This window comes from Dermacentor silvarum, chromosome 7 (assembly GCF_013339745.2).
Source record: "Dermacentor silvarum isolate Dsil-2018 chromosome 7, BIME_Dsil_1.4, whole genome shotgun sequence".
In the NCBI taxonomy this organism is placed as follows: Eukaryota; Metazoa; Arthropoda; class Arachnida; order Ixodida; family Ixodidae; genus Dermacentor; species Dermacentor silvarum.
Genome location: NC_051160.1, coordinates 175,822,209 through 175,842,960, shown reverse-complemented (window position 1 = coordinate 175,842,960; position 20,752 = coordinate 175,822,209). Strand labels below are relative to the sequence as shown.

Here is a 20,752-nt window from a genome sequence, read left to right as displayed (position 1 = left end):
CGTCCTCTTTTCCAGAAAAAGAGGTCTGCACCCTGATCCCAACATCGAGATGCAGGGTGAGGGTCTACCTGTAAAAACGGAACACAAATTCTTGGGCGTATTTCTAGACGCGAAGCTAACATTTATCCCACATCTAAAGTACCTAAGAAACAAGTGCATGAAAACAATGAACATCCTGAAAGTGTTGTCTCGCACTGCGTGGGGTAGTGACACAAGATGTCTATTGAATCTCTATAAGAGCCTCCTCCGATCCCTTGTAGACTACGGTTCCATTATATATCACTCTGCGACGCTGAGCGCCTTGAAGATGTTGGACCCTGTCCACCATCTGGGTATCCGCCTTTCTACGGGTGCGTTCAGAACAAGCCCCGTAGAAAGCCTCTACGCTGAATCAAATGAATGGTCGCTCCATCTGCAGAGAACGTACTTATCCTTTGCATATTTCCTAAAAGTGAACTCAAACAATACGCACCCTACCTACACAACCATAAATGATCTGTCCAGTGCCCAAACCTTTCAGAACCGCCCCTCCGTGAGAAGGCCCTACGCACTGCGAGTAAGAAGTCTTGCCGAAGAAATGGATGTGTCGCTCCACGAGCACAATGTCATGCCCGCTCCTGTACAGCTGCCGCCATGGCAGTGGCTGCTGATTGACTGTGATCTGTCCTTCATTGAGGTCACAAAGCATGCGCCGGTCGTACATATCCGTATGCACTTCCTCGAATTGCAGCACAAGTACTCTTGTCCAGAATATTTTTACTTAAAGTCGCTCGCTGGCGTGTCCATACTTTTCGGCTGCTGGAGCTCTACACCCAAATACAACCATCTTTACAGCGGAGGCCTATGCCATCCTGGCAGCGGTTAAACACATCAAACAGTTAGACATACCCAAGGCAGTCATTTATACTGACTCTTTGAGCGTATTGAAATGTTTAAAAACTCTAAGTAGGCACAGAAACCCCGTAATTGTAGCTCTTTATTCCACCATTTGCACCGCGTATGTATCGAAGCAGCAAATTGCGCTCTGCTGGGCGCCAGGGCACCGCGAGATCGAAGGGAATGAGTTGGCCGACAAGCTAGCCACATCCGTTCGCACAGACGCTGCCACTTCACCCATAGCTGTCCCTGTAATGGACCTAAAACCCTTTCTCAAGAAAAAGGTCAGGGCCTACTGGCAACGTCTGTGGGACAGAGAAACGAGCAACAAATTACACACTATCAAGCCTCATCTCGCTCATTGGCCACCAGAATCGAAGACACGCCGCACACAAGTTACACTTTGCAGACTCAGAATAGGACACACATACAGTACACACGCATACTTATTGTCCGGTGGCGATCCGCCTGTCTGTGATGAATGTGGCGAGCCACTCGGTGTACTTCACGTCCTCCTGCAATGCCCTGAACTGGAGCCTCAGAGGAAAAGACATTTTTCATTATCATTACGGCACAATCTTCCATTGCATCCATGTATGTTTTTGGGCAATGAACCTCTTTTTGAATACCAATCCGTTTTCGCGTTTTTAAAGGATATACCTAACTTTCGTGTTATATATGCAGGTGACTTGTAGCACGGCCTCTCTGGAGAGGCCGCTGCTGCGGTATTTTTGTTATAGAAAGCACGTGCCTCCTGGTCTTTGACTGCAAAGGCTTCCAGTAGGCGTCGTGCTACTTTTATATTCTTAATACTCTAAGCACCATGACCATTTCTCATCCGTTCACTACCCATAGATCATTCCACACGTCACTGCCATAATTCTATTCGATATATGATTTACGCTTCTATACCGCGATTTGTTCTTAAGCCCCTTTACAGCCACATTGCATCCTGTCATCGGAACTCACTGATCCTGGCAAACATACCATTCATTGTCTTGGCGCTCTTTGGCCACACTTGGCCCTTGCGCCACAAAACACCAAATATCATCATCAATTTCGATAAAATCGTCCTTATGTCCTTCTGTAACAAATCTTCTCCTCTTTTTCATTGCTTCTTCAATAACCGAGCCGTGGGTAGGGTGTCTGAGTATAAGTATCTCGGTGTCATTTTTACGCATAACATGTCATGGTCAAAGCACATTGATTACATATTGACACGTATAGATGTTTATCTTTCACCGGTGGCCGCTTTCCACCGGCTAACAAATGTTAAACGTTATCGCTCGGCGCAGGACGCGCCTGTATCGGAAGTTTCTAGAACGTTATCGATGCTTCTTTCCATCGCCTGTTTTCACCGACGCTTATGTCATCTGATTGCATGACTGACGCGAATTGTCTAGAACTTTCTGGAAGACACGCGGGCATCAGGGATTAATCTAGAACCTTCGATGACTCAGGTATAAAAGCCGACGCGTTTCGCCGCTGATCAGATTTTCGACGATCGCCGACTGTGTTCGCCGCTATCGTTCTGCTTTGAGTGTAGCTTGCTTTTGTGGGCACAGGTTCGCCCAATAAACAACCAGTTTCGTCATACACAGTTTTGTGACTGTTTTCTCTACCGTCACTACTACGTGACATCTGGTGGAGGTGCTAGTTCGTTCATGCACCGAACGCCCCCGCAAAGCCGCGACCCAAGCCCGAAACCGGAGAACGAGACCAACGTCGCCAAGGACCAGCGAGCTAGCCGTAGGCAGCAAGGACTTGTACCGGAGTTCGGACTTCTTCCAGAAAAGACCACTGCAATCAAGGCCAAGTCAACGACCAAAATGGCAGCACCAGCGTCCCCCATCCTGCTGCAACAACCTCGGGAACCACCGACCTTCCGTGGATCATCGGCTGAAGACCCCGAAACCTGGCTGGAGACATACGAGCGGACCGCGACGTTCAACAAATGGAGTGACGATGACAAGCTGCGCCATGTCTATTTTTCGTTGGATGACGCTGCTCGGACCTGGTTTGAGAACAGAGAGACCACCCTCGTTACGTGGGACCTTTTTCGTGAAAACTTCGTGAGGACCTTCACGAGTGTCGTACGAAAGGAGAGGGCAGAGGTTCTCTTAGAAACCAGAGTGCAATTGCCGAACGAGAACATCGCTATCTTCACGGAGGAGATGACTCGCCTCTTCCGCCACGCCGACCCCGACATGTCTGAAGAAAAGAAAGTTCGGTTCTTGATGCGGGGTGTCAAAGACCAACTATTCGCCGGATTGATGCGCAACCCGCCCAAGACTGTCACCGAATTTCTTTCTGAGGCTACAACGATCGAGAAGACGCTTGAAATGCGCGTCAGGCAATACAACCGCCGTGCCCTGACCAACTACGCCGACGCTCAAGCGCTAGGCGCCGACGACCTGCGCGAGACCATCAGAGCGGTCGTTCGCGAGGAGCTGCAGAAGCTCTTTCCAAGGTCGCAGCCTCACGTGGCATCTATCGCCGATGTCATCAAAGACGAAGTTCAGCGCTCACTTGGAGTTCCCGATGTGCAGCCACAATCGCCTCAACCCCAGCCGGAAGCGCTGACCTACGCCGCCGTCGCCCGTCGTCAAGGCCCCCCTCCGCGCTCGCGCCAGGGCCCCGTAACGCCGCAGTTCCGTCGTCCACCGCCGCCGCCGCCGCCGCCAGCACGCCCGCCCGTCGCCCAGCGCAGCTACCAGAGGAAGACGGACATTTGGCGCGCCCCTGACCACCGCCCGCTCTGCTATCACTGCGGGGAAGCCGGCCATGTCTACCGCCGATGCCCATACCGCGAGATGGGCCTACGAGGGTTCGCCGTCAACGCGCCGCGTCCACAGCTTGGCGAGCGACCACGTGACATCGCCGACTACCTCGCCGGAGCCCAGTGGCAACCACGACGACCCTCACGCTCGCCGTCACCGGGACGCTACATCTCGCCGCATCGCCGTCAGTATACCGGTCCCACCCGGGGCCGATCTCCGAGCCCTTACCCGGGAAACTAAAGGCAGCAACCGATGGAGGTGCGGTTGCTGTACGACGCAATACCGAAGATCCTCCGCCGCCACCGACGACGACAACTCACGCATCATCACAACGAGGTACCAGCACACCGCCTAGCAAGAGCCATGACGACAACACTTCGCCGCCGAAAGAAGACCTACCGACGCGACGTAGCAGCAGCGAAGCAAGCCGACGTAGCCGTGATCCGACGCCACGACTTAACCGCAACGCCAGACGACGGTCTACCGACTTAGACGTGGTAATCGATGGTCATAGCGTCACCGCTCTCGTCGACACTGGAGCTGACTATTCCGTCTTCAGTGGCCCGTTCGCCGCCAAGTTGAAGAAGGTGAGGACGGCCTGGCAAGGACCTGATATCCGGACAGCGGGAGGCCACCTAATAACGCCGGCTGGAATCTGCACAGCGCGAGTCACGGTTAACAATCGCACTTACCCGGCGAGCTTCGTAATCATGCAGCACTGCTCCAGGGACGTCATCCTAGGCATGGACTTTCTAAACCAACATGGTGCAGTCATCGATTTAAGGTCCAAGTCAATAACGCTTTCAACCCACAACGCGATACCACCGGATACAGACATCAGTTGCCATGCCTTGAATGTGCTAGAAGAACAAGTCACCGTTCCGCCTCGCTCCAGTGTAATGATTTCCGTCGGTGCCGAAGTGCCCGCAGATATGGAGGGCGTCATCGAGGGCGATCATCACTTACTGCTCGATCGTGAAATTTGCGTCGCTAGAGGCATAGCTAAGCTACGTGAAGGCAAAGCAAGAGTGATGCTCACGAACTTCAGCGACGAATACAAGCACGTTAACAAAGGCACAACGGTCGCCTACATCGAGGAAATAGTACAAGCCGGCAGTGCTTTTGCCTTCACGGATTCTAGTGCACCTGCAACGAAGACTGTAGTACTTGAACAAACTTTCGACGTCAATCAGAACCTTCCTTGGCATAAGAAAGAACAGCTAAAAGCTCTGCTCCGGCGATACAAGGACTGCTTCTCGTCGTCGTCAAAAGTTCGACAAACCCCGGTCGCCAAGCACCGCATCATAACCGACGAATATGTCCGCCCACTCCGTCAGAGCCCGTACCGAGTTTCGGCGCGCGAACGCGAGGCCATAAGGCAACAAGTCGACGAAATGCTACGCGACGACATCGTCCAGCCGTCCAAGAGTCCGTGGGCGTCCCCCGTGGTGTTAGTGAAGAAGAAGGATGGAACCCTACGTTTCTGCGTCGATTATCGTCGCCTCAACAAAATCACGAAGAAGGACGTATACCCTCTCCCACGGATTGACGACGCCTTGGATCGACTCTACAACGCAAAGTATTTTTCGTCGATGGACCTCAAAACCGGCTACTGGCAAATCGAAGTCGACGAGAGAGACCGGGAGAAGACTGCCTTTATAACACCAGACGGACTGTTCGAGTTCAAGGTCATGCCGTTTGGTCTTTGTTCGGCACCTGCGACTTTCCAACGGGTCATGGATACAGTACTGGCAGGCTTGAAGTGGCAGACTTGCCTCGTCTATTTGGACGACGTCGTTGTGTTTGCCTCAAGCTTCGAGGAACACCTCCGGCGCCTTGAAACAGTTCTTCAAGCTATCAAGACCTCCGGACTCACGTTGAAGCCAGAAAAGTACCGCTTCGCATACGAGGAGCTCTTGTTTTTGGGCCATGTCATCAACAAGTCTGGAGTGTGCCCTGACTCACAGAAAACGGCGGCCATCACTGACTTTCCTCCGCCCGCCGACAAGAAGGCAGTGCGTAGATTTCTTGGCCTGTGCGCCTATTACAGGCGCTTCGTCAAGGATTTTTCACGGATCGCCGAGCCACTGACATACCTCACGAAGGCCGACGTCGAGTTCAAGTGGGAGACGCCGCAAATCGAAGCATTTGAAGAACTGAAGCGACGCCTGCAATCGCCGCCCATTCTTGCGCATTTCGACGAAAACGCCGATACCGAAGTCCACACCGACGCAAGCAGCGTAGGACTCGGCGCCGTGCTTGTGCAGCGGACTGACGGACTAGAAAGGGTTGTAAGTTACGCTAGCCGGTCGCTATCGAAGGCGGAATCAAATTATTCCACAACAGAAAAGGAGTGCCTCGCCATCATCTGGGCTACATCAAAGTTTCGCCCCTACCTCTATGGCAGGCCCTTCAAAGTTGTAAGCGACCACCACGCCTTGTGTTGGCTAGCTAACTTGAAGGATCCTTCAGGTCGCCTCGCACGATGGAGTCTGAGACTTCAAGCATTCGACATCACCGTCGTCTACAAGTCCGGCCGAAAGCACTCTGACGCCGACTGCTTGTCTCGCGCCCCCGTCGAACCGCCGCCACAGGACGACCAGGATGACGACACTTTCTTGGGACCCATCAGTGCCGACGAATTCGCCGAACAACAGCGAGCCGACCCGGAACTAAGGAGCCTTGTAGACTACCTAGAAGGCAAGACCGTCACTGTGCCGAAGGTGTTCAGGCGAGGATTGGCGTCGTTTTTCTTGCAAAACGACATTCTCCTAAAGAAGAACTTTTCGCCTCTCCGAGCCAACAACCTCCTCGTGGTACCCTCAGCGTTGCGTCCAGAGGTTCTGCAAGCTCTCCATGACGACCAAACGGCTGGACATCTCGGTTTTTCTCGCACGCTCGCGAGGATACAAGAAAAATACTACTGGCCTCGCCTCTCTGCCGACGTCGCCCATTACGTAAGGACATGCCGAGACTGTCAGCGACGCAAAACACCGCCGACAAGGCCAGCCGGACTTCTACAGCCGATCGAACCACCTCGCCGACCATTCCAGCAGATCGGGATGGACTTACTTGGGCCTTTTCCGACGTCGACGTCCGGGAATAAATGGATCGTCGTAGCTACGGACTACCTCACCCGCTACGCCGAAACAAAAGCCTTGCCCAAAGGCAGTGCCGCCGAGGTAGCCCGATTCTTCGTTGAGAACATTCTCCTGCGTCACGGTGCTCCAGAAGTCCTCATCACCGACAGAGGCACGGCCTTTACGGCAGAACTAACTCAAGCCATCCTGCGATACAGCCAGACAAGCCATCGCCGGACCACCGCCTACCACCCGCAGACGAATGGCCTCACCGAGCGCCTAAATAAGACCATCGCCGACATGCTGGCAATGTACGTCGACGTCGAACACAAGACGTGGGATGCCATCCTTCCGTACGTGACCTTCGCATACAACACGGCCGTGCAAGAAACGACGCACATGGCGCCGTTCAACCTGGTCTACGGAAGGAACCCGGCAACGACGCTTGACGCCATGCTACCGGACGTCACCGATGAGGAAAATCTAGACGTTGCCACCTATTTGCAGCTTGCCGAAGAAGGTCGACAGCTCGCCCGCCTGCGCATCAAGAACCAGCAGAAGACCGACAGCCGACACTACAATCTACGACGACGCTACGTCGAGTACCAGCCCGGCGACCGTGTCTGGGTCTGGACTCCGATACGCCGACGAGGACTTAGCGAGAAACTGTTGCGTCGCTATTTCGGACCATATAAGATAATCCGACGTATTGGCGCACTGGACTATGAGGTCGTGCCAGACGGCATTTCGCAATCACAGCGGCGCCGCGCACGACCCGAAGTCGTCCATGTGGTGCGTCTTAAGCCTTTCTACGCCCGCTGACGAACTTAGGTACTTTGTTACTTTATTTTTTTTTCTTTATTACGCGTGGTTTTGTTTTCGCTTTCACATTTGTTTGTAGCATCGGGACGATGCTTTTTAAGGGGAGGGTATTGACACGTATAGATGTTTATCTTTCACCGGTGGCCGCTTTCCACCGGCTAACAAATGTTAAACGTTATCGCTCGGCGCAGGACGCGCCTGTATCGGAAGTTTCTAGAACGTTATCGATGCTTCTTTCCATCGCCTGTTTTCACCGACGCTTATGTTATCTGATTGCATGACTGACGCGAATTGTCTAGAACTTTCTGGAAGACACGCGGGCATCAGGGATTAATCTAGAACCTTCGATGACTCAGGTATAAAAGCCGACGCGTTTCGCCGCTGATCAGATTTTCGACGATCGCCGACTGTGTTCGCCGCTATCGTTCTGCTTTGAGTGTAGCTTGCTTTTGTGGGCACAGGTTCGCCCAATAAACAACCAGTTTCGTCATACACAGTTTTGTGACTGTTTTCTCAAACAAAGCACTAGGAAAATTAGGTTACCTGCGTCGTACACTATCCAACTCTCCAAAAGATACTGCGCTACTGTTACAATAATTGTTAATCCGCCCTGTTATTGACTACGCATCTATCGTTTGGAACCCTTATAAGCAGTTTGAGATTAACAGACTGGAAGCGATTCAGAAAAAAGCTGTAAAATTTATATGTCACCGTTACGATCGCGACTTTTCACCCTCTTCTGCACTTCGTTCCTTGAATTTAACTTCGCTCTATATACGTCTCCGCATCGCATCATTAGGTTTTTTGCACGTCATCATCAACTCGTCGGCTACACTTAAAAAAAAACCACTATACCAACCATGCGCGCGAGTCATCGACGAGATGACATCACAACTTAAACTTGCTGCCCTACTTTGCACGCAGTAACATGTTTAAATTCAGCTTTTTCCCTCGTTTCACAGAAGACTGGAATTCCTTACCTGGGTCTATTCACTCATGCCCATCCCAAAGTTTTGTATCCGCCAACCAAGATGTATGGTCTTAGCACATCATCCTTATCGTTGTACGGTATTATGCTTTGTATTGTCCCCTCTGTTAACCCACTCCTGCTATAGCGCTCATTGCGCTGCAGTATCTACAAATAAATAAATAAATATAAGCAAAACAAAACTTCAAGAAAGTATTATATTTACAAACTCCCAAAGCGTCAAAAAAGCCTCGAAGTCAGTCTGTAAACACGAAAATTCTGTACTCATTAAGCTCTATTCCGTTTTATGTAGAGCGTATATATCTAACCAGCATCTCATTATATACTGGGTGCCTGGCCATAGAGGCATTAAAGGGAATGTGTTAGCAGACCAAATGGCCACATCAGCTACATCACACGCCATTAACCCTACAGCTACTGTTCCTGCAATAGATGTGAGGCTTTTCTTGTGAAAGAAACTGTGAAGCCACTGGCAACGCTTGTAGGATGCTGAAATAAGCTTCACTTGATTGAGCTACAGTTAGGTTTCTGACCTTCCAGAACGAAAACACGATAAACTGATGTCCTGTTCTATCGTCTCAGAATAGGACACACATATGGCACCCATATTGCTTTTTCTGACTGGCGATGAACCACCAACCAGTGGTAGAAGTGTAACACGAGAACAAGGTTAGAGCAGGAGCCAACGTTTCGACAAGTGGACTTGTCTTCTTCAAGGCACCATATGCTCTCGACACGGTATATATAGGTAGGGTTCTTCTAAAGGGGAGAGAAGGTAAGGCGGGTGGGTGAGGTAACGAGCGAAAGTGTGTTATCGGCGAGTAAAAAAAAAATTAAAACGGGTGGGGGGGGCGTAGATATATAGATGAAAGAACTAAAGGATTGAGTGAAAGCAAAGGGAGGTTTTTGTGCGCCGGAACACCATTTTGCTGCCGCTACTTTTATTCTGCCTGTCAGACACGACAGTTCACTGACCTCCAGCAAAGCAGACCCCCCCGTCGTCCAGACTCCTTTCATGCACAGAGGAACCTGCCATGACATGTCAAACTGCTAACACATGGCGCTACCTCAAACTCCTCCACCGACTATCAGTAGCGCAATATATTTCTTTTCAATTCTACACCCTCGCCAATAACACACTCTCGCCCGTTACCTCACCCACCCGCCTTACCTTCTCTCCCCTTTAGAAGGACCCTACCTATATATACTGTGCCGTGGAGAGCATATGTCCCCTTGAAGAAGACAAGTCCACTTGTCGAAACGTTGGCTCCTGCTCTCACCTTGTTCTCGTATTACTCATCGTCTTGAATCGCCATCTCCTGCATTCCCCTTGTTTTCCCTGGATTTCAACCAGTGGTAGATGTGGTGAGAGGCTGATCTTCCTCCTGGAGTATCGGGAAGACAAAACCGAGAGAAACATTTTTCTCTAACTTATCAGAAGGGTATTCACTCGGACCCAAAGGCACGCCTCATGGGGCAGTGTTCTCGCCCTTGTTGTTCAACCTAGCCCTCAGACAACTGTCGGTATCCCTGTCGGGAATCGATATACCACACGATATACGCCGATGACATTACCATGTGGTGCACCGGCGGCAGCGAAGGGGAAGTGGAATCGAGCCTGCAAAAAGCACTCGACCGTACTGAAACCTTCCTCGATGGCACAAGCCTACGATGCTCGACAACCAAGTCTGAGCTACTTCTCTACAGACCGGTCCGCAAAGATCGTAAACCCAGGGGTTGGAAGCCCCTGGATGAAGTCGACATTGAACTATACACCAAAAGCGGATCGAGCATTCCTAGGGTCGACACCCTAAAGGCGCTGGAAATGTTCATCGAGTCTACCGGAGGCAACATCACGACGCTCAGAAAAATCACGACCAAGACAGAGTGCATGACATGATTAATCAATAGAATCTCTAACAAGAGGAGCGGTCTAAAGGAGGACAATCTCCTACGGCTATTCCACGCATTATTAATGAGTCACATAATTTACGTGGCTGCAATGCACAAGTGGTACGCTTCTGAAAGGCACAAGCTGCACACGCTTATCCGTAAAAGCATCAAAAAAGTGATTGGAATACCAACAAACGCCAGCACGGACCGCCTTCTTCAACTAGGTGTACATAATACACTCAACGAAATCATCGAAGCTCAGGAAACGGCTCAAGTATCACGACTCTCTAGCACCCCTGTGGGGAGGGAGATACTCGCGGTCTTAGGAATCGGCTCCACTGTAGCAATGGACGTACATGTGAAATGTCAGATCACCTACGGGACAACATTATGGTTGCTCCTTTTCCCAAAAAAGTGCATCCACAACACAATGCGAGCAGGCGCAAAGCTAGGGCTGTGGCATTGCTCCGGAGGATAAAACCCTCGCCTCACATGGTAACTTTCGTTGACGCGGCCCAGTACGGACACACATCGGACTTCGTCGCAACGGTAGTTAATCACGACGGACACATCACTTGTGCGGCCTCCAAGAGACAGCACCCCGGCTAGGGCAGAGCAGGCTGCGATCGCTGTGACACTTCTCGACGATGAGAGAGCGGAAATATTTACTGACTCGAGGGCGGCGGTTCGGGCATTTGCCTCTGGTACTATCGCCGAGGAAGCTCATCGAATTCTCAAAGGCAAAGTCATCCAGCCACATACAATCACGTGGTTCCCGGCACATCTCGAACCCCAACTCGACTCCCTCCCCAACCTCAATGACATCGCACGCGTCCGAGCGCGCGAACTAACCCTTCGCGCTGACGCCACTGCGAGTCGAGGCTCCGTAGATTCTAGGCTCGTCGAGTTCCGTGACACTCTCTTCACCTTCAACGAGGTTACAAAACACTACTTGGTAGGAGACTATACCCTCCCCCACACAGCACACTCACCAGACCTCAAGCTGTCACACTACGCATGCTTCAGACGGGATCATATCCCAACCTGATTTTATTTCACTACATCAATCCAGACTGCTTTAGTCCAGACTGCCTTAGCTGCGGACAACGTAGTACTTCAGACCACATGCTCTGGGGATGCCCCTCGTTACAGAGGGGCCCGCATCGATACACTGCAGAAGAGTGGAGCTCTTCTCTTCGGAGCTCCGACCAGTCACGCCAATTTTGAGGCTGTCCAGAGAGCTCACGATGCGGCGTTGGAGCTCGGTCTCCCCGTCCCGACGTGGGTGTGGCCCGCGGCTTCGTCGCCTCCCTGAGAAGGGGCAACGGAGCTTCTCAGGACCTTCATTAAAGTTCTTTGTCTGTCTTTCTGTCTAACATACCACTATCATGTCCCTCTCCATCCCGTTATGTTTCTTGGCGAAGAACCGTTTTTTAACACCAAAGCAGTCCAAAGGTTTCTTGAATGACGTCGTATTACATGTAATAAGCCCGATAAATTCGTAGCACATCCTCTCACCAGAGGATGCTGCTGCGATATTGCTTAGTATAGCACATGCCTCCAGGCACTTGAGTTTCAAGGGCTCTGGTTAGGCAATAGTGTGTCTAGCCAATTTTTTCCATCTGACATGTTTTCTATACCGTATCATTCTTTCTCAGTGCATTTTCACGGCCATAGTACACATCATTAGTTGTTGCTTTAATCTTATATGTAGATTTTACGCACTTTACAGCGACTATCAGCCACGTCACACCTACTTCTCAGAATTGATCACTCCACTGCGAACTCACTAACACTGGCATGGCGCTCTTTGGCCATACCTGGCCCTTGCGCCACAAAGCAAGCTCAGCTGAGCAGAATTTTGGTGAACGTGAGACAAAGCAAGCTCGGCTGAGCAGAATTTTGGTGAACCTGAGAGAGAGAGAGAGAATTAACTTTATTAAAGGTCCTGAAGGGGCCTGTGGGCACCCCTTACGGGGGCCGGCCCGGTGGCTCCGCCCATGTGGGGACTGGGAGTCGGAGCTCGCCAGCCACCTGTTGGGCCTTCTGGACGGCCTGGTGTTGAAGGTCTGGGGTCCATTTTTCCTTGAGGAAAATAAAAACTGATTCTGATTCTGTCGGGGCTCCTGAGGTGGTTGATCCAGTCGTCCTCGGTGGCAGGAGACCCGAAGCAAGCGTTTAGCGCGGGACACTGCCACAGCATGTGATCTAAGTCGCACTTTGGATTTTGGCATTTAGGACATTCTGGCCTTATATCTGGGAGGTATTTGCTGCATATATAGGGGTTGGGGTAACTGTGCGTTTGCAGCAATCTAAGCGTTAATTGTTGTGCTTTATTTAGTGTTGGGTGAGGTGAAGGGAATTCTTTTCTCGATAACTTATACGGCGAGCAAATCTCGTGATAGGAGAGGAGTGGCTCCGGGTGCGTGTTGGGGCTCCCGGTCGGTCAGCCGGCCCGCGTCCCCGGGCTGCGCGTAAGATCTCGCGCGAGGTTATGGGCCAGCTCATTGCCGTTGGGGACCCCTGGTTGAACGTTGAGGCTTTCATGCCCCGGGAACTGGTGGATGTGCTTGTCTTCGTTTATTTGAGCGGAAGCTAGAATGCTTAAGGCCGCCTGGCATAGTGTACCGCGGCGGTATGCCAGTGCAGCGGGTTTGGAGTCGGTAAATATTGTGTCGCGCTGAGGGAGGGCTAGAACAAGGGCAATAGCCACTTGTTCGGCCTCGCAGGCTTTCTTTGTTTGTATGGTAAGAGCATTGAGGGCTGTCCCGTCTGGGGCAACCGCCGCAGCCGCAAAGTAGTGTTTGTCTGCGTATTTAGCGGCATCTACGAAAGCCACGTCTTTCGCGTGTAGGGTGGCCGCTTTTGTAAGGCTTGAGTGCGTGCCCTTCTTCGAGTCTGGTTATGCACCGGGTGCATATTGCTGGGGAAGGGTAGTACTGTGATTTTAGCACGAAGGTGTTGCGGTAATGGTGTTGGGTCATTGACTTCAGTTGGGATAGGAAGACTTATGTGTGAGACGACGTCCCGGCCCGCAGCTGTCGAGGACAGGCGTATGAGCTGGGACATTCTTTGTGCTTCTGTGATTTCTTTGAACGTATTTTGTACCCCAAGGTCTAGCAGGCGCTGCGTGCTTGCCGTCATGGGTAGACCATGTATTCGTTTCGTGCATTTGCGGATGAGGTTGTTCACTTTAGTTTCATCGCCTTTGCTCCACGGGTGAGCGCAGGCAACGTAGTGAACGTGGCACATTAAGAACGCGTGAAAGATGCGTAGTAAGCTCTCTTCTGTGAGTCCCGCGTGTCTATTAGCGACGCGTCGGGTGAGGTGAATGACTGCATCAGCTTTTTTGATGAGATGTGTGACTGTTAAGTCGTTTTTGCCATTCTCCTGCAGGTTAACGCCCAGAATTCGAACCGACGACACTATCGGGATATCCGAGCCGTCCGTTGTGGAGAGGTGTATATTTGGTTCGCCGTTGTTGCCGCCGTGTTGCGGTGGCAGAAGCAGCAACTCGGACTTAGCTGCCGAGAGTCTGAGGGCCGTGGACTTTAAAAAGTTTTGTACTGTATTAATTGCTTCCTGAAGGCTTGCTTCGATTTGTGCGTCGCTGCCTGCATTGCGCCAAAGAGTAATATCGTCGGCGTAGAACGCGTGCTCTACGCCTTCGATATGTTTCAGCTTTTGCGAAAGTTGTCTGATGGCTAAATTGAAAAGAAACGGTGAGAGCACCGAGCCTTGCGGGGTGCCCCGCGGGCCTAGGTTGTAGGTGTGTGAGTTGAGATCTCCAACTTTAAGTGTAGCCGTTCGGGCTCTTAGGAAAGAGCGGACGTATTCGTAGAAGCGTCGACCTAGGCCTGCCTCCTGAATCTCGTGTAGTATATGAGCGTGGCTTACGGTATCGAAAGCTTTATCTCTAAGTCGAGAGCTAGAATTGCTTTGAGGTCTTTACTCCTTACTCTTAGTAACGTCTCCTGCAGCATGAGGAGGACGTCCTCCGTGGCCATAGCCGGCCTGAACCCGACTTGATTGAATGGGAAGAGGTGCTCTTGCTCTGCATGTTTTGTGACTTGGCGGAGAATGACGTGCTCCATGGCCTTACCCACACAAGATGTGAGGGAAATGGGTCGTAGAGAGTCAAGCTCCAGGGGTTTGTTCGGTTTGGGAATGAGAATGACGGTCGCGGCCCTCCATTCTGGCGGGACGCTCACTTGCTTCCAAACCTCATTCATGTGGGTGGCTAGTGATTCAATGTCATTGTCAGTCAGGTTGCGGAGTAGCTTGTTGGTGACTCCGTCAGGACCCGGGGCTGACTTAGTGTTGAGCTCTGCTATTACCGCGCGTATTTCAGCGCTGGTTATAGCCTCCTCAAATGGGTCGTGAGTGGCCCCCGCGTACGGTGGGTAGTCTTCATGCGAGCTAGGTTCTGTGCATAGATACCGGGCTGCTGTAGCTTCTAAAATCTGCGCATCTGTAAGTTGCTGCCCTCGCACTTTGTGTAACAGTCTATCTAGGGTTAGTCGTTGCTCTGACTTGGTGGGCTTGTTGCCGAGCAGGTGCTTGAGAAGGTCCCATTTTAGACCTTTTCTCATGCGTGCGCCGAGCGAATTGCACACCTCATTCCACTGTTGGCATGCTAGTGTCTGGCTGTACTCTTCGATTTGTCGGTTGAGCAATGCAGTTCTTTTCCGTAGCCTACGATTGTGTTTTTGTGTTCTCCATCTTTCTTGAAGACTTTTGTGAGCCTCCAGGAGATGTGCGAGGTGGCTGTCCATATGGTCGATGTTGCGTGCGTGTTGGAGAGATGTTTTTGGTAGCTTGTTTTACGTCCCGCTGTAGTCTCGTAAAGTGTTCAGCGAGGGAAGAGTAATGGTTGGTGTCTTGTTTTCGAATTTGCCTAAAGTAGTCCCAGTCTACTATTTTAAAGTGTCTGGGTTCGGGGCTGTTTATATTGAATGTAGTGCTACAGATAAAGTGATCGCTACCTAGGTTAGCTTGCAGGTTAACCCATGTGGGATTCGATACGTTGCGTACCTGAGACAGAGCAAGCTCGGCTGTGCAGAATTTGCTGAATGTGAGTCATAGAAAGCTCGGCTGACTCGAATATTACTGAATATGAGCCGGAGCAAGCTCGGCTGAGCCATTTTGGCGAGTCTGCACAAACATGTCATTTAATTTCACCATGGAATAAATCAGTAAATAGTTGCATCTCCCAATCGAACAAAAAGATTGATATACACAAATTACAAATTGTCTGTGCATATCTTGCAAATTCTATTATACTTAAACAATAGATTCAGTAATGACAAGATGTTATTATGCAAGCTTATGGAGTAATACGTGTAACGCAAACTCATGATGAACTTTGCTTCTCGTTGAGCGTGACCTATGCCTTGTGAGATGTCTGCACACTTGATTAGCTGTGGATGTGCAAGAATCATCCACACTTGGATCCACAGGGCAGTGGGCTGGTCAAGCTGCATGTGAGCAGCTTTTTTCCCTCTGTCCTCCAATCTAATATGTATGATGGCAAATAAACTTATTATTATTATTATTATTATTATTATTATTATTATTATTATTATTATTATTATTATTCCTTTAAAGGATGCTATCAGTTGCAGGAAGGGATGCAACCGGCTGAGTTCAGTGCACGATTTTGATTTGCGTTTATTTAATGTGATATCCACTATTGTAAAAACAAGGTGTTTGCCTGCTTTCCACATTGCTGCCTGTGTTTTACATGAGGGACAGAGAGATTGAAGCGAGGAAAGTATGTGTCACGAGCGAAAGCAGACGACGCTTGGTGCGTACGTGGCTTGCGCCTTGGCGCCGAGCTCGCGCTCGCGAGGGGGGCTCGAGCAATAAAGAAGAAGGGTCAGGCAGTCCCTTCCTGGTCTCCACTGTGTCTGGATGCGTCTTATGCCGCCCCGGAACCCATAGAAACCGACGGCCACAACGGCACGTCACATTTGGCGCCCAACGGCTTGGGGTGAGCTATGAAGACGTTTATTCCTTTTTGATGTGGGGTCGTCGCTCGCTGCGCGTTCCTTTGGTCGAACCACTGCCTTCAGGACAGCGTCGGCTCCGTAAACCCAACATGGCGACCGCCCAGTGTTCCATCGATGTGTTCGAACAGTTGGATGACGCCGCCCGGGTGGAAGCCTACAGGACAGCCGTGTCCGAAGCAGGTGCCCTAAAAACCGAAGTGGATCAGCTCCGGCGCGAATTGGAAGGACTGAAAATAATGTTTTCGAATGGACACGATTGGCGCTGAGCCGTGCTCCCTCAGGGGCTGCAGAAGATAGCGCCAATCCTTTCCCTTTCCCTCAAGAACCACTTATCATCATCATCACGACTCCGTCAAAGAAGTCGACGCACCAAAGCCACCTCTTGACCCGCAGTTGCAGGCAAGTCACGACTTCTTTTGCAACTTACTCGCTCCAATTGTGGAACGCATCGAGCGCTTGGAGTCGAAAACGCGTGAGGACTCGGACGCCGAATCCTGCCAAAGTACGGAGACGAGCGCTGCGTCGATAAATCTTCAACGCGGCTCGGGAAACAAACGCGGCAAAGCTAAAGACGACGCTACTTTATGCATCTCTAACAGCTCGGGTGAAGACGCTCGCGACCGACTTTCAAGTTTCGCAGCTAGCTCCTTACCGCATCTTGGGAAAGATGTCACCGCTTGGTTTCATCAAGTTGATTTTTGTTTCAGAACCTTCAGCGTTCATGAAGAGGTCGCGATACCTTTCATTATCTCCAGGCTCCCAGCTAAGGATTTCACATGGATGCGCCACCACGCAAAGATGGTCAATATCGCTACTTGGGCTGATGTGAAGGCAGCGTTCCGTCGCCGTTACAACATAGACTGTGATGTAACCTCTAAGCAGCGAATGTTCGGAGCTACACAACGAGCTGGAGAGTCGTGTACAGACTTTGCTTACCGCAAGTTGGACCTCATGGAACAATGCAATTATCCAGTATTGCAAAAGGAGAAGTGTCAGGTCATCATGGCTACGCTTTCAGACAAGGCCAAGAAACACTTCTTTGACAAGAATTTTGAGAAATTAAATGACATGATAGACTCTTTTCTGCGCTTTGACCAGATCAGCAATACCGAGGAAAACGTTAAAGTTCTGGTTGCGGTTGAACCTCCCACATCGCAGACCACGGAACGCCCCGTTTTGGTAAAGCGTTCGTCTCGGAAGTCTATGCGGAATCGTCAGCGCAAGGAGAGCATGGAGTCTAGCGGTTCCTCAGAAAATCAGCTACCCCAGAAAAACCTACCTCAAAGGGAACATGAAGTGAAGCCGCCTCTGAAGAATCCGACTTATTATTCACCACTTGTTTTTAACAGATCTCAAGGGAACACCTCCAGGATTCGTAAACTATGCTTGAACTGCTCTAGAAGCGGACATTTTGTCACACAGTGTCGTCTGCCACTAACTGCAGAATTTTTGAAGTGGCAGGAGGAATTTGAGTCCACCAGCCCAAAAGAGCAGGGAAACGATCAACTGGTGACGCCAATGCCCGCGAGCAGTCATCAGTGATTGAGCAGGTGTCTTGTTCTACAGAAGCGGGTATTTTTTCCGTTCCTGTCATCATCAACGGACAAACGTTTAAAGGCATCTTGGACTCAGGTGCTGTGAAAAGTCTGATTACAGCACCACTGGTTGAGAGACTCAAGCTAATTATTGAGCCTTCGTCCCTGCGTTTGGTAGGAGCAAGCGGCCATCACTTAGAAAACTTGGGTCAAGTCAAAACTGTTGTAACAGTCGACGGCCAAACATTACAGCATGAATTTGTCGTGGTTAAGCGGCTACCTCATGACGGAGTGCTTCTAGGCGACGACTTCCTACGGGCCTCAAGAGCCATCATCGACTGGGGTTCACAAAGCTTTGCTTTGTCTGTTCCTCAGATGTTACAAAAGATCCACCTCATTAGGGAGCAAACACTACCTGCTTTATCGCGGAAGTTAGTTCCAGTGGACTGGCATCGCATGTCTAGAGATAAAGATTGTGTGATGGTCATCACAGGAACAAAGCTCTTGTACGACCGCTATTCGGTCATTGTGGAGCCCATGGTTGCAGATGCATCCGAAAAGATAGTCAAGGTTTTGCTTACGAACTGTTCACCCCAAGCCATCGTGCTTCCATCTCAGATGACAGTTGGAGTCGTAGAAGAAGCAGGGGGAATAGAGGACATTGAACTCTCTGTGGAAGACTGTCAACAGATCCTCCAAGTTTCATGCCTGCCTTCTCCTGAGGATCTTGATGAACCACCAGCCTATGCAGTTGTTGACCCGCAGCATTGCTCAATCCAAATTGGTGACGTAAACTTTAACGTTGGCACAACGTTATCCTCAAGTGAGCTGCAGGTCGTGAAGGAGTTGTTGGCGCAGCATGCTGCTTGCTTCGCACAATCAAGTACGGATGTAGGCTCATGCAAAGTTGAGCAACATTGTATTCCAACTGGGGACGCAAAACCTATCTCCCAACGACCTCGCAGATTGTCTCCTGCGCAACGTGACCTCGTCAAGAGTCTGATCAAGGACCTCATCGATGCCAACATAGTCCGGCCTTCTCGAAGTCCTTGGGCTTCACCGCTGGTCCTAGTAGCGAAGAAAGACGGGAAAACACGCATGTGCGTCGATTATCGACGGCTCAACGCACTGACTGAAGATATTGTTTACCCTTTTCCAAGGATTGAAGATGCCCTGCAGGCGCTCACCGGAAGCAAGTACTTTTCTGTCATGGACTTCGTGTCTGGTTTTTATCAGATAGCCATGCATCCAGATGACATACAGAAGACGGCTTTCGTTACACCTTGGGGTCTCTACGAATTCCTACGGATGCCGTTTGGTCTTAAAGGTGCTCCTTTCACGTGTCAACGAGCCGTCGATACAATCATTGACGGAATTAGGTATGACAATGCTCTCGTCTACATGGATGATTGCGTAGTCTTCAGTCAGACATTTGAAGACCATGTTTCACACCTCAGGGACATCTTTTCAAGGTTCCAGAAAGCAGCTTTGAAGTTCAAACCACAGAAGTGTTACTTCTTCTGCACTGCTATTAATTACCTTGGGCATGTTGTCACAAAAGATGGTGTAAGTCCTGACCCATCGAAACTGGCAGCTGTTCAGATGTTCCGGCCTCCTCGAACCGTACAGGAACTCCAGTCATTCATGGGGCTTACGTCATACTTCCCGAAGTTTATCCGTAACTACAGCGTTACCGCTGCACCTCTACGATCCCTCCTAAAGAAGAATTCTGCTTTTTCCTGGGAAGAGGATCAGCAAGTAGCCTTTGAGACATTAAAGTGCGCTTTGTGTCAGCCGCCTGTCCTCAAACTATTCTCAGAGAGAACGGAATTTAGGGTGCAAGTACACACAGACGCATCTCGTCTCGGCTTAGGAGGTCTGTTGCTGCAAGAAGATGAAGAGCGACGATATCGCCCAGTGTTATACCTGAGCAGGGCACTTAAAGGCGCAGAGGTCAATTATTCTTCGACGGAACTGGAAGCCCTCGCTGTGAAATGGGCATTAGAACAGTTGCGACCATACTTGATAGGCCGCAAATTTCAAGTTGTCAGTGACCACCACGCCCTTTGCTGGATTTTGCGCTACAAGGAAGGTAACCAACGTCTCCTCCCTTGGTCGCTGATTTTGCAGGAGTTCGACTTTGACGTCACTTACAAATCGGGAATCCTGCACAGCGCACCAGATTGTCTCTCAAGGACACCTCCCATTGTTCCAGAGAAAGGCCAAATCCTTGCTGTATCCTATCCACCACTGCGATACTGTGGCAACATGGGTGAAGAACAGCGTGAGGACGCATTCTGTGCTAAAGTCCTGGATCTGCTTAATGGTGCATTGGGCACAAAGAAGCAACAGAAACGGGCCCAAAAGAAATTTTTGATGCACAATGAGGTACTGTACAGGAGAGATCAAGGTCCGGTCAGCAGTCGATTTCTCCTCTGCCTTCCTTCTCAGCGACAGGCTGAGGCACTTCGAGAAATGCATGAAGGAAGGTACGGTGGCCACATGGGCATCAGAAGAACATTCGAAGCGCTGAGGTCCAAGTACTACTGGCCAAAGGTCTATACGGATGTCAAACGGTATGTGAGTCACTGCGACCTTTGTCAGAGGATGAAGATGTCGACATCGCTGCCTTATGGATTACTACAACTGATAGAAGAGCACAGCCCTTTTCATACAGTTGGGATGGACATCATAGGACCATTCAAGAACTCTCGAGGATATAAATATATCATCGTAGCCATTGACTACCTCACGAAGTTTGTTGAGG

At 50.5% G+C, this 20,752-nt stretch overlaps 1 pseudogene; it reads left to right on the top strand.

Annotated features, from left to right (window-relative positions):
• The window catches only part of LOC125947264 (uncharacterized), a 42,857-nt pseudogene extending 28,863 nt beyond the window's left edge, over window positions 1-13,994 (top strand).
• Window positions 13,995-20,752: the final 6,758 nt, after the last annotated feature.